Raw genomic sequence first — 23,160 nt, 5'->3', positions numbered from 1 at the left:
ACATGGAGAGAAACATTTTCTAGTATTAAACCATTCACATTAGTCTTAAATACATACACATATTGGTGGACCAACATGAGTGAAACATGATATCGATTGTTTATACTGCAAAGTAATAGACATTGAATGCTAGAACAGTTTTGATTTTATGAAACTATTTACTATTAATAAGCCTATTAAATTTTAAAAATAAATCAAATTCAGCTATAAATACTTTTTATTCAAAAATTAAAATTCTACTCATGAACTGGGTTTTATCTTTAAAAATAATAAAAATTAAAATTCTTGGATTACACTCCGTATTTTTACCTTTTGATTATTTTCTCATGTAACTATTTTAATGACCTATCATTCACATACCATGAAATCCTACCTTTTAAAGTATATAATTCTGTGTGTTTTAATATATTCTCAAATTTGTACAACCATCATTATGTAATTCCAGAATATTTTCCTCACCCCAGAAAGAAACCCTGTACTCATTCACTCATTAGCAGTCACTCCCATTCCTCCTGCCTCCTAATCCCTGGCAACCACTAATCTACTTTCTGTCTTTATGGAATTGACTATTATGGACATTTTATACAAATGGAATCATATACTATGTGGCCTTTTGTGTCTGGTTTCTTTCATTTAGTATGATGTTTTCAAGGTCCATCCATATTGTAGCATGTGTGAGTACTTCATGGCTTTTTGTGGCTGAATAATATTTCATTTACAAGTATACCACATTTTGTTTATCCATTCATCCACTGATGGACATACAGTTTGTTTCTATTAATACTTTTCAGCTATGACAAACAACGCTACTTTGAATATTTGTGTACAAGTTTCTATGTGCACATATCTTTTCAGTTCTCTTGGTTATACACCTAAGAACAGAAACACTGCACCATATGGTAACTCTTTGAGGAACTGCCAGACTATTTTCCAAAGTGACTGTACCATTTTACATTTCCACCAGCAGTGTATGAGGGTTCCAATTTTTCCACATCCTCATCAACATTTATTGTTCATCTTTTTTATTTTAGTGAACCTAATGGACATAAAATAGCATTTCATGATTTCTATTTGCATTTCTCTAATGACTAATGAAGTTGAGCATATTTTCATGCACTCACTGGCCATTTATATATCTTTTTGGAGAAATGTCTATTCAAATCCTGTAACCATTTTTAGATTGTGTTATTGTCTTTTTATTGTTGAGTCATAAGAATTCTTTGCATAGTCCTTTAAGGTATGTGATTTGCAGAAAATTCTCTCTCATTCTGTGGATTCTCTTTTCAGTTTTTTGATGTGCCCTTTGAAGCACAAAAGTTTTTAATTTTGATGAAGCCCAATCTATTTTTCTTTTGTTGCTTGTGCTCTTGATGTCATATCTAAGAAACCATTCCCTAGTACAGGGACACAAAGATTTATACCTTTATACTTATACTTTTTTATATGAGTTTTATGGTTCTAGCTCTTATATTAATATTTAGGTCTTTAATCCATTTTGAGTTAATTTTTGTATATGGTGTGAAGTAGGAGATCTAACTTGATTCTTCATATGGCTATTCAGTTGTCCCAGCACCATTTGTTGAAAAGACTATTCTTTCCTCATTTTATTTTGCTTGCTTGGTTTTTTGTTTGTTTGTTTGTTTTAAGGATAAACGGTCTTTATCACTCAGGCTGGAGTATAGTGGCACTGTCATAGCTCACTGCAGCCTCGCACTCCTACGCTCAAAAGCAATCCTGCCATCTCAGCTTCCCAAGTAGCTAGGATTATAGGTGTGCACCATCATGCCCAGCTAATTTATTTTTAAAAAATTTTTTAGAGACAGGGTCTTGCTATGTTGCCTAGGCTGTACTCAAACTCCTGACCTCAAGTGATCATCCCTCCTCAGCCTCCAGAGTTGCTGGGATTACAGGCATGAGCCACTGCAACTGGCTTGGCTTGATTTTTTTACCTTAATAATTTTTAATATTTAAAAGAAAAATAATATTTTGAAAACAAATGAAATTTCATGTTGTTTACAGCTTTATAGGCATAATTGTTATGCAATAAAATGTACATAAAGTGCTCAGTGAGAAAGCCTGATAAATGCACCTATGTAAACATCGCTACTATCAACATAATCAACATATCACACCGAAAGTTTTCTCAGATCTCATTGTAATTCCTCCCTCCTGCCCCTCCCCAGGCAACTGTTGATTTATAGATGAGTTTGCCATTATAAATTAGTTTGCATTTTCTAGACTTTTACATTAATGAAATCATACAGTATTTTTTTATTTTTACATTTGTTTTAATTTACATCTTTGATAAAAATTATTCAAATATTGTCCTTCAAATATAATTATATTTTTTCAAGACAATTTTTTACAGCAGTTTTGGATTCGTAGCAAAATTTAGAGGAAGGTACAGAGATTGCCCACATACCTCCTGCCCCCACACGTGCATTGCCTTCTCCCTTATCAACAACCTCCAACAGCAGTGGTACATTTGTTACAATTGATGAACCTATATTGACACATCAAAATCAACTAAAGTCCATAGTTTACATTAAGGTCCACTCTTGGTGTTATATATTCTATGGATTTGGACAAATATACAATGACACGTGTCTACCATCATAGTATCAAACAAAGTAGTTTCACTGTTCTAAAAATCCTCGTGCTCTGGGCTATTGATCCCCTATCAACAACCATTGATCCCTTTACTATTGCCATAGTTTTGCCTTTTCTAGAATGTCTTATAGTTGAAAGCATACAGTAGATAGCCTTTTCAGACTGCCTTCTTTGACTTAGAAGTATGCATTTAAGTTTCCTCCTTGTCTTTGCATAGCTTGATACCTCATTTCTTTTCAATGATGAATAATATTCCATTGTCTGGATGTACCACAATTTATTCATTCAGCTACTGAAGGACATCTTGGTTGCTTCCAAGTTTGGGCAATTATGAATAAAGCTACTATAAACACCTCTGTGCAGATTTTTGCATGGATAAGTTTTCAACTCCTCTGGGTAAATACCAAGCAGTGCACTTGCTGGATAATATGATAAGAGTGTGTTTAATTTTGTAAGAAACCACCAATCTACCTTCCATTACACCATTTTGCATTTCCATCAGCAATGAATGAGAGTTCCTGTTGCTCCACATACTCACCAGAATTTTGTATTGTCCGTGTTCTAGATTTTAGCCATTCTAATAAGTGTGTAGTGGATTCTCGTCATTTTAATTTGCATTTTTCTGATGATATATGATGTGGAGCATCTTTTCACATGCTTATTTGCCATCTGTATGTCTTCTTTGATGAGATGTCTGTTAAGGTCTTTGGCAAATTTTAAAATCAGGTTAATTATTTTCTTATTGTTCTTAGAGTTCTTTGTATACTTTGGATAATGGTCCTTAATCAGATTTGTCTTTTGCAAACATTTTCTCACAGTCTGTGGATTATCTTATCATTCTCTTGACATTGTGTTTCACAGAGCATATATTTTTAATTTTAATGAAGTCCAGCTTATCAATTATTTCCTTCATGGATCATGGCTTTACTATTATATCTAAAAAGTCATTGCCATACCCAAGATGATCTAGGTTTTCTCCTATTATCTTCCAGGAGTTTTATAGTTTTGTATTTTATATTTAGGTTTATGATCCATTTTGAGTTAATTTGGGGGAAGGGCATAAGGTCTGTGTCCAGATTCATTTTTTGCACTTGGATGTCCAGTTGTTTCAACACCATTTGTTGAAAAGACTATCTTTGCTCCATTCTATTGCCTTTGCTCCTTTGTCAAAGATCCATTAACATTATGTGAGTCTATTTCTGGGCTCTCTATTCTCTTCTACTGATCTACTGATCTTTGTCTATTCTTTCACCAATACCACATTATCTTTACTAATGAAGCTTTTTAGTAAGTCTTGACATAGGTAGTGTTAGCCCTCTAACTTTGTTCTTCTCCTTTGATGTCATGTCGGCTATTCTGGGTCTTTTGTGGGTGTTTTTTTTTTTTCCCCCTGGGTCTTTTGCTTCTCCACATAAACTTTAGAATCAGTTTGTCAATATCCACAAAATAACCTGCTGGGGTTTTGCTTGGGATTGCTTTGAATCTATAGATCAAGATGGGAAGAACTGACATCTTTACAATATTGAGATTTCCTCTCCACAAACATGGAATATCTCTTCATTTATTTGGTTCTTCTTTGATTTCTTTCATTAGTGTTTTGTAGTTTTCCTCATATAAATCTTATACATATTTTGTTGGACTTATATCTAAGCATTTCATTTTGAGGGGTGCCAATGTAAATGGTACTGTGTTTTTAATTTCAAATTTCACTTGATTATGCTGTTACATTTTTTTTTTAGTCCTTAGATCATTACTGTGACTAGATCCTGTTACTAGAACATCAAAACATCTTGATTATAGTAATATAACTAGTGATTTTACTGAAGGTAAATAATTTTATAGGATAATTCATAATTTATGAATATCTTGAATTTACTTTATTGCTCATCCAAACATCACAGCCCTATCAAAAGAATACTAAAATATGTCAAATAAGAATTAAATTCTGTCATCTTTGACATTTTGCTGACTTTCAATTATTTAATACCATAACTTTACATATTTTCTGATTTCTTTTATAAAGGCTTGTCAAGGTAGAAAACATATTTTAAAAGTTTGTTTAATAACTTTAAATATTAAACAATTAGACAGAAGGTAGTAGGTTCTCCACTAGCATACCACAGCCTCCACTGACAAACTTCCACAGACATAAGGGCATGTAAGCACTTTAGAAGTGGGCTGGGCTGGCAATGTTCTGTTTCTTTATAAAGGTGTTTATAAGTATTCTTCAAACTATACAGGTATGTGTTTGCACTATTCTGTACATAGGTTATATTTCACAGTAAAAAGGGAAGGGGGAGGAAATGGAGAGGGAAAGAATCTATGAGCCTGATGGACACCATAAGACAAAACTCAGTGCAAAGAATGGGTGAATAGGAGTCAGTGTGCTCACTTTGTTTACATACGAATTCAGTTTTTGGAAGATTTGAAGCAAGCCCTCTAACTCTCCTGGATCTTTTCTCTCTGAGGCAACCAGAACCTTCTTTTTTTTCCCCCCACCTCAGACAAGCCGACATCAGCTCACATATACACGTGAACACCCAATCATCACACTTAGGAACTACAAAAGGATCTGACCTTCTTATATACATGAACTCCAATTCTGAAAAGCCAGAAGGGAACCAAGGGAAAAGAATATTCAAAGAGCACTCTAATAGCCAGGCACAGGGCAAAGTGCTTTGCACGTACATATGTCATTAAATCCTCCCAGCAATCCCTCCAGACAGGGAGTACTAACTCCATTTTGTTGGTAAGAAAGCTGAGGTTTACAAAGATTAAGTAATTCTCCAAAAGGCCACAGAGCCGGTTAGTAGTAGAGCTGGCTCAAGGCCAGTGTACTGAAGATTCATTAATTAAATATACCAAATTTATTGCTTTATCAATGGTGGAGGAAAAATGTAGGAATTGGTAAAAAAAAAAAAAAAAAAAAGGCAAACTACTCTGATGAATAAGACAATCAGGTTATGGGTTCAAATACCAGAATCCAGTCTCAGTTTCTGGATATCACATATCTCCCTTCCTGAAACACAGTCCTGCCATCCTCACTACCCCAGTTATTTATTCATTCCAACTTTAATATAACTTTTCTGAATTCTCTAAGTTTTCTACATGTTAATGTATTACCTTTATAATTAGAAAAAAAGTATTTGGTTTACTTTATGCTTATATAACATTTATCATATGCCAGGTACTGTTTTAAGTGATTTATAAATATTAACTTATTTAATCCTCATGACAACTCTAGGAGGACAGCATGATTAGTATATCCTTTTTACCTAAGAAAACCAAGGCACAGAGAGATTAAGAAACTTGCCCTAGTAAGTAACCCAGCAAGGATTCAAAATCAGGCAGTTTGGATCAGGCTCTTAATCACTATATATTGCTGCCTGTCCACTAAAAAATATTATCCTGGTGGGGAAAAGCTACTCTATTATCCTGGTAGATTCTATCAGAGCAGAGATGTGAAGGTGGGAGCATGGAAAATAGCTGTGGAACGGAGGTCTAAGGCCCAGGGTGGTGGCAGGGTATGTACTTGAAGAAACAGAGGTACCTGGTAAGCAACAGCAGTAAAACTGAATGGCCTTTCCACCTGGTAAGGCTGCAGCATGTGATGCAAATGTAATGCCTACCAGGCAGCTCTGCACACACGCATAACAGGATGTCCAGTGCTGACGGTACAACAGTGATCATTCAACTGGAACTCCCCGAAAAGAGAACAGCTTGGGGAAAGATGCTTCTAAGCACTGGTTATATATAAACATAAAGGAAATGGCAACGTGTCAAAGAACAGATTCACTGAAGACCATCTCAACTACTTGAGCTTAACAGAAAGAACCTCTCCCCTGGAAACCTCACTGTGTTGACTCCACCGAGGTAGCATTTCATTTAGAACACATTCTCACACCTACATATATGCTACAGTGCTAATAACATTTGTCTCATGTTTTTGTTATGATAAGAGCAGGGCAGGGTCTTAGAGCATACAAAGAAGTGTTTAAAAGCAAACTACATATTCGAATATGATCATGTCTCACAACTAAATATTCCAGTTCATATCTCAAATGTAAGCTTTTTTAAAGAAGCTTGATGGCTTAAATTTAATATAAAATCTGATTTTGGAATTCTAGTTATATAAATTACTTTCCCAGGATTTTGCTGTGTAAGATGACCTCAATCATATCAAATACAATGTACCCAAAAAAGTCACTTTAAATTTTACTTATTTTAAGAGGGACAAAACAGGAAACAATTGTTTCTATCAATTGTCTCAGGCCTTCTGCATTCAGGTTTAACAGGATCTCAAATTTGTCCTGTTTCCTTTCACTCAAGTTACCTCTTATCACATCCAGAGGCCCAAGAGAAAAAAGGCAGTTTGGATGGGGCAGCTAATAGGAAAGATTCTGAATCTGGGATTTCCCCCTAAGGGTGTTTAGGGGTATTTCATGGACGTCTTTGAATAATCATATGGCTAGTCTACAGTTATACAAATTTGATACTTCCCACTTTGATCCTAGCACTCTGGGAGGCCAAGGTGGGTGGATTGTTTGACCTTAGGAGTTCAAGACCAGCCTGAGCAAGAGCGAGACCCCATCTCTACTAAAAATAGAAAGAAATTAGCTGGACAACTAAAATATATAGAAAAAACTAGCTGGGCATGGTAGCGCATGCCTGTAGTCACTTGAGCCCAGGAGTTGAGGTTGCTGTGAGCTAGGCTGATGCCACGGCACTCTTGCCCAGGCAACAGAGTGAGACTCTGTCTCAAAAAAAAAAAAAAAAAAAAACCGCTTTGAGTTAAACTGAGTTTAAATGCAGAATAATATTTTATCACTAACATAGTATTTGTCGAATAATTTGTTCTTCCACTGATAAAACTAGTTTTATAACCAATAACTACTAATATTAAACAAAGTCACTGAAAAGAACAAAGTATTGATAATTCTGACAAACTACAATGCACTGCCTATTCACTAAAGCCTTAACCTCAATTAAAGTACCATAACAGGTAGAGATTGTTTTTCCTCTTTTCTAACACTGAACTCAACCAGCTTGTTAGTTTCACATCGGTTCCAAACCACTGTATTTTTCCATTCCCCACCCCCAACCCCCAACTTTCTTGGAAGCCTGACAGACTGCCTGGAAAGATGAAGACTTTCCAAGGTCCAAACACACAGCTGCTCCTTCCAAGGCCAGCTCCAAAACTGACGTGGACTGCCTGGAAGGCATCATCCCAATCAATTATTAATGCCACATAACCTTTTCATATTCCAATCTTTTCCTTTTCACTCAAGAGGCTTACTGCTTAACTTTAAAACCTGTTACAATATAATGCTAAATGAAAAATGAGTAGGTACTCTAATAATTATCTAACTATGTACAAATTATACATACATAGACATGAGAACTGGAAGTGAATGTGAAAAAATAAAAATTTGTTGGAGTTAAGATTTCTCTTAATTTCCAAATTATTATTATTATATTTTGTCAATTAAAAAATCACTAAAGAAGTAATAATCTCAATCTGTCACTGGTTAGCCCCCTTCTAAGGAGACAACACACCCTTTTCTGAGGAAACAGAGGTATTAGTTCTCTCCTCAATAAATAGCCTTCCTTAATGCATTTCATTTCAAATAGTACACAGGTGGAACTCTTCAGAATAAAAAGGTTTAGAGTTCAGTGCCATGGGATTAACATCTCTATTTCTTCTTCAAACCAACCAGTGTGTCTTGCTCAACTAGTCTTCCTTCTCCAAAAGAAAAGCACCACCTCACTTCTTATCAGACCACTAAATAACCAATAATTAATTATTAAACATATGATTGTGAGGAAGCAATTAAGAGCAGAGTCTCTCACGTGAAACCAGGCATGAGTTTGAACCCCGGCATCACTGATCTCCTGTGGGACCTCAAACAGATTAATTAACTTCTTTGTGCCTCGTTTTCCTCATTGGTAAAATAGGAAAGATGGCAGTAGAATAACGGAGGTAAAAAAGCTTGGAACTGGCACTTAGTAAGCACTCAATAAATGTTTGCTACTGTAATAATTAAATATAACTATTATTTATAATGTTAATTGATCAATTATAATAGCTAAAATGAATTATTCAAAGGAAATGAAACCCTGTTTTAAGAAGAAAACTCAAGGATATCACTGCCCCTTTTGGCCTCAGTGGAGAAGAGAAAAGCTGCTAACATTCTAAGGCCTTACAGTAAAGGTGGCAGCAACTGGGATTGCACTGCCTGAATGCAGCTTGGTGAGTTGGGTAGACGTGGCCCAGCCCACACTGGTTCACCCACATAATCTCAAGGAGCCACAGTTCCAGCAGCTTCCCTCTCCATGTATAACAGGATCTTGCTTTTTCCCTTCACTCTCCTTACTTCCTAATTTCTATTTTGTGTCTGTTCAGAAATAGCCTCTTTACCCTTCCCCCTACTGTCTCCACCCTCCATGCCCCTTTAGACTGTTACAGCAAACAGATTCATTGACAGATAGCAAGAACCATAACATCACTTCAGAGATGGCTGCTGCAAGAATACATGATAAATACCACCCTATGATCAGAATAGGAGTATACTAGCAGGAACACTGTGCAGTTCTGATTGCTGATCTAGTTGTATGACACACAAGACTCAATTACAGCAGAAAGACACATTTCTTCTATACTTTCATTCCCTTCAAGCACCTGGCCTACCCAAAATGGGATACATCACTTCCCTGCTCAGAACTCCACACTTAGGAGAAATCTCAGTTCTTTACCCTGGCCTACAAGGCCTCCATGATCTGGTCCCTCCACCTCTCCCCACTGCACTGATAAAATGTGCTGCCCATGATCCTGCCTCTCAGCTTTTGTGCTTGTTTCTTCCTGAGAGGCTATTCCCCCATATCTCCACGCAGTTATAGTCACTCCAGTCTCAAACCAAATGCCACTTCCTGCAACAGGACTCCCCAACTAATAACACCATTCTCAAGCCTTGTCCCATTTTACTTTCCTCAAAGTCATTGACACTCCATTAAATTCTTATTGATTCATTTATCATTTCTACCACTAAAACATAAATTTCATTAGAGTAAGCATCCTATCTTGTTTGCCACTGTATTCCTGATATCTAGCAGTGACTAGCACATAGAAGGCTCTCAATTTTTGTTGAGTTAAATAAATGAGTAACCTCTGAAAATAAACTACCTAATATTTATAGAGTGCCTACTATATGCCCCACTGCTCTAAACATATTCTACCCATTATCTCATTTAAACTACCCAACAATCCTACAAGTTTCCCCATTTTACAGATTAGAAAACCAAAGCTTAGAGAGATTAAATTGCTGCAAGGTCACTCTAATAATTGGTAGAACCAGGATTCTGGTCTGATTAATAATATGTAATTCATATAAAAATATAAGAACTATTCTTAACCATAGTGCTATACTATCTACAAGTCAGATCTCTTGATTTGCAATATGATAATAACCATTTCATCTCACTTGACAGGTTTATTGTGAGGGCAAATACATAAAAACAAATTGAAAAGTATAAAGTAATATGCAGATATACTACAACATCCTAAAATAGTTATGGACTGCCTAACATGAACCTAACTAGGTCAAAAAGAAATGTGGTAAGCAATACAATTCTTTAATCTCACACTTCATCTCTGGCACAGCCATCAGTGGTAGCATAAATCTGACACTACTAGACATAATTCAACATAAAGCACTGGATGTTCTATACCCACGTATCCTTCAGCTACAACTGCATATGTACAAAGTATGGGAAGAAGTTAATCAAAGGATTAGCATCAAAAAGAAGAGTCATAAATACCAAGAAACTACTCTTGATGAAGTCAACTTCACCTTTACCACCAAACACCAACCCACTGGCTCCATATTCACCACACAGGAAAACTGAGGTAATATCCAGCCTGGAACACTGTTTTGAACAGTCTTCGAAATCTTAATATTTCTTTTTTTTTTATTTCAGCATATTATGGGGGTACAAAAGTTTAGGTTATGAAATCTTAGTATTTCTTATTCCAGGACTTTAAAATAATTCCTACTGAATTAGTAAGTGGTTTCAGCTATAAATCTAAACACAGGGCACTCCTGATTATAATTCTGACATTTATGACAAATATTACATACATAGATATACCATAAAATATGCATGTGCCTGTGTTTGAACAAAGCCACTACTGATTCAAGGCCAGTACAGTGGCTCACACCTGTAATCCCAGCTTTTTGGGAGGCTGTGGTAGGAGGATTGCTTGAGCCCAGGAGTTCAAGGTTACAGTGAGCTATGATTAGGCCACTGCACTCTTGTCTGAGCAACAAAGTGAGACCCTGTCTCTAAAAAATTTTTTTAAAATTTAAAAAAAGCTACTACTGATTCAAGGTTACTAATTGCTACATCTACTTCTCTAAGAATTTATAATGTAAATCAGTATAAAACAGTGTTCAATATCGAGCAGTAGAAGGAACTTGAGTTGAGTCCAAAGATCTGGGCTTACGTCCTAGGTTTCCCAGATACCTTCTGTTTGATCTAGTCAAGCAGAGCCTCAGTTTCCTCATCTGTACAATAAGGATAATAGCAATTATAATACCATCCTACCTGTTGGCCAAGTTAGAATTAAGATTGTTAATTTATGTAAAAATACACCAGAAGGTATAAAATACACCAGTAAACAGACATTACATTTTTTATATTGTGACTGACAGCAATTCTAATAGCAAATATACAAATAAATGTTTGCTGATAATTCAAGAATAAAGAGAGTGGTAATAGATACTTATTTAACCACAGAAAAATCCAAGAAATTACACTGCCACATTCAGACTAGAAAAACTTAACAGAAGTGACGGGATTTCAAGGGCAGTTTGATGAGGTGTAGACAGGGTAGCTTTTTGACTCATCAAATCAGGTAGTTTTTCAATGAATCTTAATCATACCTTCAAAAATTTCACAAGGAGGTAAGTGATAACTACTCCATACCTATATACATTTATTAACACATACTATTATATCATTTCTATACAGGTTTACTCCAAACCACTCCCATTAGCCCAGGGGATGAACTAATAAATTATCTGTCATATAATAACACTATTTTTACAGTTGAAATGTGAGCTTTAGTGTGGTTAGAGATGCAGAAGGATCTCTGGATTAAAATAAATTTCTTTGTAGATTTCACAGATCTATTGCGATGTCACAGAGGAATTTAGAAACAGACTAACTGAGGGTTAAAATAAATTTTATTAATAAAATTTAAGATATTTTAATAAAATACTTTCCTAATTGTATTTCACCTTCCCATTATAGCTGTACTAACTAACGTTAAAGTATGACTAGCTTTAATGAATTGTGCCATTTAGCCATCAGCACTTATGCTTCAAAGTCTTACTAAGTAACAGTGAGGAAAATTTCCAGAGACTGTGCAATGAACTGAACTGAACTCTGACAGTTATTAATGGACGAAATTATAGAGATAGGAAGAATAAACAGTTGATAAGCAGAACTTAATAAACATTTGTTTTTCCTACAGAAAGTCTGTAAAAAACGTTTTCTACTTTGTGTTTTTAGAGATTTATTTTTACATCATACTAAAGATTACACTAAAAATTATTATTCTCTGCCATTCCCACTCAACTTAAGCCATAATAAAGTTTTAAGAGTTCAACAACAACAAAAAAAAAATTAGGGAAAAATAAAAAACTTTCATTAATGTACAAAAGTCCATTTCTCAGCCACCAACCAATGTCAAATAATTTTGTTCAAAATAAGCAGATAAATGGTCCTACCTTAACAAGACTTGAAAGCATAGGGACAGAGTCTCACTCTGTTGCCCAGGCTAGAGTGCCGTGGCGTCAGCCTAGTTCACAGCAACCTCAAACTCCTGGGCTCAAGCGATCCTCCTGCTTCAGCCTCCTGAGTAGCTGGGACTACAGACACGAGCCACCACACCTGGGTAATTTTTTTCTATTTTTAGTAGAGACAGGGTCTTGCTCTTGCTCAAGCTGGTCTCAAACTCCTGAGCTCAAATGATTCTCCCCCATCAGCCTCCCAGAGTGCTAGGATTACAAGTGTGAGCCACCACACCCAGCCCTTGGTTTGCTCTTAATGCTGCCTCTCAACACCCCCTGGAGTAGCACTGGAACCCATGGCCTCTTTCCCACCTCTGGCTGACTTTCCTGCTCCTTCTGATCCAGGGCCGACTCTCAGCTCTGGGACTTCTTGAAGAATTTAGAAGGCGAAAAATAGAGGAGAGGATTACAGCCAGCATCTCCCTGATAGTAACATAATGCAAACGCTACTTCTCTTTTTAGCACTTTCTTCAGGAGGGCATTTAGGTTCAAAAGGACCCCTTGAGCTGAAGGTCACATAAGTCAGTATGACGGAAGACAAAGACTCAAATCTAGCACACCAGGGACACCATCTCTGCCAAGGGGTTCAGATGCAGACTCCTACTGACCTATATCAAAAATATTTAGGAACTGTTACTGGTTATTAGTCTATCGAAACACAAAAGAATCAGACAAAGATTACTGTCACCTCCTGGCTCAAGGGCTTAAAATAAAAAGTAAGTAACAACGAGTCTCAACCTGCAGTCTCCCCCTGATTCAGTCCTCACTAAACTAGACACTGAGGAAGTAGGCTAATCCCAAAGACCCTTCTCCAGAGGGAGCCACAGTCTCAGAGCTACACTGACACATACCTGAGCATGGATGTGAATTACACAAGTACATAAATAATTGATCCAGTAAACAATGAGAGGGTGTAAGGGAATGGATTCTTTTACACTGTAGTAATCTGAAGAGACTTCCTTGCAAGCATTAAAACAGCCTGGGCTGTGGCCTTTACATTGGGATTATCAGGCACAGTTGCTCATGAGAGAATTATATTTGACATGGGAGGCAAATGTAGGTAAAGAGAAGAAACAAAACTCCAAAAGCAAAGTTACTATGGAGCCAGGCAGAGATCAGCCTGACAGGATGGTGACAGGTGGGAGGAATGGGCTACAGCCCAAAGAAGCGCCTGATGATAAAAACATACACAGTAAGTAATGAGATCCACATCACACTAGGGTCCAAGATCATGCTGATCTTTTCAGAAGGAAAGTTAATATGCAACATGTGAGTGAAAGGCAAGTGAAAACTATTACACCGTGAACAGGTGAGTCAATGTTTATTTTCCTAATGGAATGATTCTCAGTGATGAAGAACTGGTAATAAATAAGATACCAACAGCAGTATCTAGTGATAATGCTAAGCACCCCTCTGCCAGAAGACGCATGACAGGCAGCAGCTGAGGGTGAATGCCAACCACACAGACAGCCTATAAAACAGAACCCACCAGTTCTCTCTGGGGAAGCAGGAAGCTGTGCTGAGCATGATAAGAACTTGATAAGAACTCAGTAACAAGAGCCCTTACCCAGACCAGGTGCTAAGTCTGTAAGGAAGACCCGCACCTGGAAGGGGATCTCAACTGTGCTCTGGAAGCTTTAAATACAGAGTTCTTTAAAAGCCAGGGTTCCTTCTCAGCCAGCCCACAGTGGAGAAAGGGCACTAGTGGGTCCACTAGGCATTAAAATCCATCTTTCCTGGAAAATTAGTGACCCAGCCTAGCCAAAATCTGAATTCCTTTCTGATTGACAGTTAACATATTGGGTTCCATCTTTAAAAATCCCAAAACCTATCCTTCTTTGTCTCTGCAGTTGAGATGGGTTTCCAAGGAATGCCAAGAAGCAAACTAAAGCCAAGATACAGTCAGGTCCAGGTTCAGGATACACGGTCACCTCAGTCAGCTGCCCACTAATGTGCCATGCTGCCAGCCCAGGGTGAGGATGACCACCACCACTCCCCACAACACTGCAAGACACAGGTGCCTGATCCCAATTCTCCCTAACCCTGCTCCCAAGCCGCAGCAGGAGGTGGAAGGTGACAGCAGAACATGGGCTCCCGCCACCACCATCTGACCCAGTTGTTGCCCCAGGTGGAGACCAATAGTGAACGCAGGATAGGGAGCTAGGAAGGGGAGGTAGGGAGGGGGGATTGAAACACAGTCACACTCATTTGTTTGTTTACATATTGTATATGGCTGCTTTTGCACAGTAAGAGCAGAGCACAGTAACTGCAAAAGAGACCATGCAGCCTACGTTAAGATATTTACTATATGGCCCTTTACAGAGAATATCTGCCAACTCTTGCTACAGAGATTAAAAAGAGGTCGGGTGGATCGCTCGAGTTCAGTTCGAGACCAGCTTGAGTGAGACCCCGTCTCTACTAAAAATAGAAATAAATTATCTGGACAACTAAAAATATATATAGAAAAAATTAGCCAGGCATGGTGGCACATGCCTGTAGTCCCAGCTGCTCGGGAGGCTGAGGCAGTAGGATCGCTTAAGCCCAGGAGTTTGAGGTTGCTGTGAGCTAGGCTGACGCCACGGCACTCACTCTAACCTGGGCAACAAAGTGAGACTCTGTCTCAAAAAAAAAAAAAAAAAGAATGAGCCATCTACAATGGTCTGATTGAGCCCCCCTCCAAAATATATAATCACCATTAAAAAGCAACATTGAATATTTATTACTTTTACCCTGCTCACTTCCAAATAGGATCTGAGGTGGCCTATTTTTCTGTCAGCAATATTAAGTTCAAACCTCTTATCATATCCTGGGCTGGTTTAGTCCTTCAGAAGATTATAAGGTCTGTTCAGAAGATGTGGCATAATGGTTGCCAAGGACAGATGACCCACTCAGTCCCCTTAATCTTGGCTTCTCTGATCTGTACCTGGCTTCATGCCAAGTCCCATCCCTGTCTTCTTCAGCATTACACCCTCCAGTGATTGTGCCTACTTTTGGTCCTGTTCCTGGTTTCATTATTCTCATTTCTTGGTTTTGTCTTCCTGGGGACCCTGCAGAATTTTCTGAATAAGTATAAACACATTTCCTTTTTTTCTGAGACACAGTCTCACTCTGTTGCCCAGGCTAAAGTGCCGTGGCGTCAGCCTAGCTCACAGCAACCTCAAACTCCTGGGCTCAAGCAATCCTTCTGCCTCAGCCTCCCAAGTAGCTGGGACTACAGGCATGCACCACCATGCCTGGCTAATTTTTTCTATGTATATTTTTAGCTGTCCATATAATTTCTTTCTATTTTTAGTAGAGACGGTGGGGGGGGGGGTGTCTCACTCTTGCTCAGGCTGGTCTTGAACTCCTGAGCTCAAACGATCCTCCCACCTCAGCCTTCCAGAGTGCTAGGATTACAGGCGTGAGCCACCACACCTGGCCAACACATTTCCTTAATCAGAGTTGAACTAGCTTCTCTGGTGTGGGGCAGGAAAGGAAAGTACAATTAAGTGCTGATACCTATTCTCAACTGCTTTGAGTCCTTCACACCTTCCTTCCTAGTGGTCCACTGCTGCCACATACAACCTGGGAAAATACATCTAATAGGTGCTAGATAGAATTGGAATGAATGAATAAAAAGAAATTTAAAACTGCCACAACTTTCATGAAAATTATTAACCAAGTTATACTTTGTCTTTTACCATTTGCATTAGTTTCTTTCCTACTATAATTACATTTCCTAAAATTAAGGTATGTTGTCAACAAAAGCACTATAAGGCCAAAGGCCCAAATAATAAAGCTTATAGATCAGTTGATATCTTGTCATATAGGAAAAAAATTATAATAAAGCTCATAGATAACTGACTTATCTTAAAGTAGCAATAAACATTTATTTTATTATTTATATTTTTTAAATGATGTTGCCTATTCTTTCATGTCTACTGTAGTTCCTCTTTGGTAAATTGCCTGTTCATGTCTTTTACCTATTTTTGTTTTGCGGTGGTAGTCTTTGTAAAACCTCTGTAACTTACAATGATAGTGACACCAAGTCCAATGTCCTATTCTTCTTGACAAAGCAGCCCCTAAAATGTCAATAATTTGGCTCTGCTCTCCCTTTCGTTTCTTTTCTCTCCTTGCAGTACAACAGAAAGGGCACTAGATTTGGAGTCTTAAGACACAAGTCACTGCTGGGTCCCTGGGACTTGTTTACTTACCAGTAAAGTGAAGGGACTGGACTAATTGGTCAGCAAAGCCCCAGAGGTCTAAAATTCTTTCAGTCTATTAGTTTCTCTATTCTTTCCCCACTCATCACCAGCTCCCATTCTAGCTATGATGGCAAAATGGCAGCTGTGAGTTAATTACGGAATTTGTGTTAGTCATAAATCAGTGGTGAAGCAAAAATCAAAAACAAGAAGTATAGAGAAAAGAAATAGTACTTCATGCCTTTAAAGGGTTCAGTTTCTATATAAATGATAAAATTAGTTCATAATTCTACCTACCACCTGAGGGTTAGACTGGCTCTGTTGAGGATGTTAATGGCATTATTGCAAACAAATAGCTTCAAAGCAAATAATCAAATATTGACTAAAGTAGACACAGTCCAAAAATTTGGTTTATTTGGTAGTACAAGGGAATAAGCCAGTCACATTGGCTTTGATCCTTCCACTTCTTTTACCAATCTTCTTCAATAGCCCAACTTCCATGTAATTGTGCTAGGCCAACTTTCTCTTTCTTCTAAACAGCAGTCCCCAACCTTTTTGGCACCAGGGACCAGTTTCAAGGAAGACAATTTTTTCATGGATGGGGGTAGGGATGGGAGATAGTTTCAGGATGACTAAAGTGTGTTACATTTATTGTGCAGTCAGACCTCTCTGCTAATGATAATCTGTATTTGCAGCTGCTACCCAGCACTAGCATCACCGCCTAGACCCCTTGTATGCACAGTTTACAGTAGGGTTGAAGCTCCTCTGAGAATCTAATGCACTGCTGATTTGATACGAGGTAGAACTTATGTGGTGATGTAAGTGATGGGGAGCGGCTGTAAATACAGATGAAGCTCACTGGCCACTCACCTCCTGCTTTGCAGGAGTTCCTAACAGGCCACAGACCAGTACTGGTCTGTGGCCTGGTGTTTGGGGACCTCAGTTCTAAAGGACAAAATTAAATAATCAATATGTACACTGCTAAAGCTATTCTGGTTTAAAATGCTTTAGTCTTTTTTTTCCTTTTTTAGGGGGGACAGAGTCTTGCTCTGTTGCCCAGGCTGGAATTCAGTAGCCCCGATCACTGATCACTACAGCCTAAATTCCTGAGCTCAAGCAATCCTCCTGCCTCAGCCTCCCAAGTAACTGGGACTACAGGTGTGCCACACCCAGCTAATTTTTTTTTTTTTTTTTTGAGACAGAGTCTCACTCTGTTGCGCGGGCTAGAGTGCCGTGGCATCATCCTAGCTCACAGCAACCTCAAACTCCTGGGCTCAAGCGATCCTTCTGCCTCAGCCTCCAGAGTAGCTGGGACTACAGGCATGTGCCACCATGCCCAGCTAATTTTTTCTATATATATTTTTAGCTGTCCATATAATTTCTTTCTATTTTTAGTAGAGACGGGGTCTCGCTCTTGCTCAGGCTGGTCTCCAACTCCTGAGCTCAAACAATCCGCCCGCCTCGGCCTCCCAGAGTGCTAGGATTACAGGCGTGAGCCACCGTGCCTGACCAACATTATATTTTTGAGATTTACCAATGTTGTTACACATACGCAACATTTTTAATGTCTTCATTTACTATGACACAACACAGCATTAGAGGACATTTAGGTAAAGCAGAAACCCTCTGCTTGCCAGTAGAAATGGTTACTACCGATGTTCAAATGTGTATGCTTAACTAAAATAAAGAAAAGGTGTAACAAACAAGATAGAAATAAGAAAAAACGAAGGAAAGAAGAGAAACAGAAGAAAGGTTTCCCTGCTTGTTTTATTTGTAAGCAGCTGAGGATAGCAGCCACCTGAATAACTAAACTTGATGACTCAGGAATAAAAATGACAATTGGAGGGACCGTTTCCTGGAAATCTGTGCTGTTGCTGCTCCCCAGTAGCTGCTGCTACTCCGGAGCCCAGCTAGAAATGCAATCTGCTCACTTCAGCCATGCAGGCACTGAGACCCCCGACCTGCCTCTACTCAGCTGACCCCTCTAACTCACTTAGAGCTAGCCGAACACCAGCATCATCCAACATCACTGTAAAGTACAAAGGTGGGGCAACAAGGAAGTGGCATTTACACAACTAAGACGGAGCCTCATTCATTGTTTCCTCTGAGGCTGCTCTCCCATACCCCTCCCGCACTCCCCTTTCTCCCCTCCCCTCATTTATATTCTTCTTTCTCACTATAATTTTAGTCAAGAAGTCCATTTCAAAGACCTACACCCACTGTCTGATCTACACACTCATACACACGAGCGCGTGCACACCTATGCCTCACGATGAAAAGCCATAGTAACCACAGAGATTTTGCTGACAGTACACAAAAAATTTTCCATTATTAAGGCTGGGCGCCGTGGCTCACGCCTGTAATCCTAGCACTCTGGGGGGCCGAGGCGGGTGGATCGCTGGAGCTCAGGAGTTCGAGACCAGCCTGAGCAAGAGCGAGACCCCGTCTCCACTAAAAAAATAGAAAGAAATTATCTGGCCAACTAAAATATATATAGAAAAAATTAGCCGGGCATGGTGGCGCATGCCTGTAGTCCCAGCTACCTGGAAGGCTGAGGCAGTAGGATCGCTGAAGCCCGGGAGTTTGAGGTTGCTGTGAGCTAGGCTGACGCCACGGCACTCACTCTAGCCCGGGCAACACAGTGAGACTCTGTCTCAAAAAAAAAAAAAAAAGAAAAAAAAAAATTTCCATTACTGATTTCTGAAATGAAACTCCAGTTTTACCTTACTGAGAGTTAAAAGTGGCAAGTAAATAGAACTGAAACTCCTGATAGCTTTTTCTTTGTTCCTTTCCATTCAATCCAAAAACACCTTGCTGGAGGCATATTTTATTTTTTAAAAAACATCCTCCAGTGGGGTTTTTAATTTTATTTTTACAAACACATATAAATTGTGACAATTCTTACAGGGATACAGTACATTACTAATTAATTCTTATATGTGTATTTTGCCCCTTTACCTCCATTTAACCATAAGCCAGTTGAGAAAAACCAGCAATACTTTATTTATCTAATACCAACTAACAGAAATTCACATATTTATTCACATTTGTTAAATAAATATAAGCATTACTGAATTCATTAATAAGTGTAACCAAAGAAAATTAGCATTCCCAAATTTAATTTATTAATAGGTAAACTATATCTTCAACTTTTACAAAGATAGTATTTTAAATTCTAATATATTTTATTTAATATAGGGTAATGGAACCAGATAGCCCTAAACTATTTCGTTGGTTTTTCTTCCTCCAAAACATTAGTGTAAGTCATAAAATCTGCTGGCGTTTTGGGGCATACTGCAACTAAAGTTCCTGTTACCTGCTGATATATTTGAAGTGTGTTTGAACATAAATTATTGGAACATTCTTTCAACTCTCAAATTTAATTAACTCACTTTCTATCAAGTTATTCTAATTAACCTACAGCTTTCAAACTTCAGGATTATTGCTGCCAATTCTATACAGCCATTTGTTTAATGCACAGTCTGCCTTAATACTCTCCAAAGTGAAATTGCAAAAAAAAATCCTTTTTGATTTTTACTAATTAACTAGACTTTGGAATGTGCCACACCTATAATCTGTATTAATGTGTGAATACAAGTTTTGCTTACTCCATATGAAGCATTCAGAAAGAACTTATTAAACTAAAATAAATTCTCCTTGCAGTGAAGGACTTTCATTTGTTCAAAAACATCACTGAATGCCTACAATGTGCCAAGCACTGTGCCGGGCAGTACAAACATAATGATAAACACGACAGAAAGACAGACACAGCTTCTGTACTCATGGGCCTTCCAAGGCTAGGTAAGAAGAAAGACATTAACAAATAATTACAACTGAATAGCTAGAAAGTAAAGGCCACAATTTGTCCCCTGCATAGCACTTGTCAAAGTTAAGCTCAGTACAAACTTATATCAATCCCTCAGTTTCAAAAATACAAATACTATATCCAGTAAAGGACTTTGTTGAGTTTATAGATCAAGAGTGATACAAAGAGAAGAGAGATAATAGTCATGCCTCAAAATTGTAGGATGGTGGTGATGGGTACACAGCATTGTGAATGTACTTAATGCCACTGAACTGTACACTTAAAAATGGTTCAAAAGGAGGCCGGATGCAGTGGCTCATGCTTGATATCCCAAGCACTTTGGGAGGCCAAGGTAAGAGGATCGCTTTAGGCCAAGAGTTCAAGATCACCCCGAGCAACATAGCAAGGCCCCATCCATACTGAAAAAAAAAAAAAGATTAAAATGGTAAAACAAGTTAGGCACAGAAAGACAAATACTACATGGCCTTACTCATATGTGGAATCTTAAAAAGCTGATCTCAGAAGTAGAGAGTAGAATGGTACCGGAGGCTGGGTGATAGAGGGGGAGGGGGAAATGGGAAGATGTTGGTTAAACGATATATAATTTAGATAGGAGAAATAAGTTTAAGAGATATATTGTACAGCATGGTGAATATAGGAATCATGATATATTATACTCTTGAAAAATGCAGAGAGTAGATGTTAAATGTTCTTACTACAAAAAGGGATAACTATGTGAGGTAGACTTAACCATTCCACAATGCATATATATATATACTTTAAAACATCATGTTAAGCCAGGCATGGTGGCTCACACCTACAATCCTAGCACTCTGGGAGGCCAAGGCAGGAAGATCTCTTAAGGTCAGGAGTTCAAGACCAGCCTGAGCAAGAACAAGACCCCGTCTCTACCAAAAACAAAAAAAATTTGCCAGGCATGGTAACATGCGCCTTTGGTCCCAGCTACTCAGGAAGCTGAGGCAGGAGAACCACTTTAGCCCAGGAGTTTGAGGTTGCAGTGAACTGTGATGATGCCACTGCACCCTACCCAGGGTAACAGTAAGACTCTGTCTCAAAAGACACGCACATGTGTGAGCTGTGCCTCCCTGAAACCTTGTTATGACATCAGCACATCACCCATCTGATGTGATAAATAAATTAATTAAATGGTAAAATTTATGCTAAATATATTTGACTGCAATAAAAATGTAAAAAATTACAGTAAGTTGTTAAATGTTTAATCAACTCCACCCAAAACTTAAAACATATGAGTACTTCTGAGTCTCCAATGGTAGTATAAAAAGAGAGAACAAGCCTTATAGTACAGAGGTGAAAATGGATAGAAAACATGAAATTGATTGGCTTTGATTCTCTTCTAACCTTTTACCAGTTGTACAGTTCACCTTCTCTGCTTACCTATCAGAGCACAGCTGGGGTAGGGGTTAGAGGGGTGCACAATCTTAGAAACTTGTTTCACTGCAAATTGATGGTTTCTAATCTTCGCTGAATTCTCAACCCTTTTCCTTATCACTAATCAGCTCCCAAACCTTGGCCACTCTCTTCAAATTCGGTACTCAACTCTAGAGCCACATTTAATGACCTCTTCCATTTTCTGATCCTCACCAAACCTACCTACACTTGCCCCCATTCTTACTTTCCTCTCTCCAGGTCCTGCATAGGTGGGCCCTCTGGCAAACGCTCCTGCTCGCCAGTGGTGCTCTGGATTCCCTCATCTCTGACCTGCTCATGAACCTCATTCCATCAATTAGCCACTTGGTTAACTTTACTTTCCTTCTCTTCACCGGGCCCTTCTCCCCAAGCTCCCATTTTTAAATAATTACAGTATCATTACTCTCCCTGACTCTAACCTTCCTCCAGTTCTCACCCTATTCTTCCCTTGACTTCACTTCCTCCCTTCTTGGCCTGCACCCCATCTCTACCTCCCAGTCACTGCTCCACAGATTCCACTCCCTGCACACCCAGGCCAATGAAAGTGTGATAGCTGAAGTCATCAGGGATTTCCCACTGATTCATTTCAATGGACCTTCTTTGGTCTTTTTTAAATATAGGGCATCTCAGCCATATTTAACTCTCTTGATTGGTAGCACCACCATTCACCCAATCCCCTAGGCCAAAAACCTGTAACTCTTTCCAGAATCCTCCCACTCCCATTTTTTTACATCTTTATTCAGTAACAATTCTTTCTCTTTTTCTTTTTCTTTTTTTTTTTGACACAGGATCTCACTATGTTGCCCAGGCCAACTGCAGTGGCTATTCACAGGCACAATCATAGCTCACTGCAGCCGCAAACTCCTGGCCTCAAGCAATCCTTCCACCTCAGCCTCGCAAGTAGCTGGGACTACAGACACATGCCACTGTGTCTGGCTTCAATTCTTTTAATTAAAAAAAACAGTATTATCTTAAGAAATTTTAAAATACAGATAAACAATACAGAATAAAATTAAAATTAAAATAGGGTATGCCAAAGAAATGAGGAAACACCTGGGGTAATGGAAATGATCTGTATTATGATTGTGATGGCAGTTACATGACTGTATACATTTGTCAGAGTTCATCAAATTGTACACTTAAAATTGGTGAATTTTATCATATGTAAATTATCCCTCAATAAAGCTGACTTTTAAAAATTAAATTTTTAAATGTGCCTTCTAAAATGTGTCCTACTTAAGATTTTTAACCCTACATTTCTTTT

At 38.3% G+C, this 23,160-nt stretch overlaps 1 protein-coding gene, 1 non-coding gene and 1 pseudogene across 2 annotated transcripts in view; 1 reads left to right on the top strand and 2 right to left on the bottom strand.

The window, feature by feature from the left end:
• The window catches only part of SLC16A10 (solute carrier family 16 member 10), a 100,563-nt gene that overhangs the window by 58,471 nt on the left and 18,932 nt on the right, over positions 1 to 23,160 (bottom strand). The window lies entirely within an intron of this gene.
• On the bottom strand, positions 5,123 to 5,182 carry LOC123633810 (annotated as a pseudogene).
• Positions 21,489 to 21,594, top strand: LOC123633809. Its single transcript, XR_006733802.1, has one exon. It is a non-coding gene; the product is annotated as a small nucleolar RNA U13 (small nucleolar RNA).

The sequence above is a fragment of the Lemur catta genome, chromosome 2 (assembly GCF_020740605.2).
Source record: "Lemur catta isolate mLemCat1 chromosome 2, mLemCat1.pri, whole genome shotgun sequence".
Classification (NCBI taxonomy): Eukaryota; Metazoa; Chordata; class Mammalia; order Primates; family Lemuridae; genus Lemur; species Lemur catta.
The sequence above is the reverse complement of the archived record's forward strand: the minus strand, read 5'-3'. Positions and strand labels throughout refer to the sequence as shown.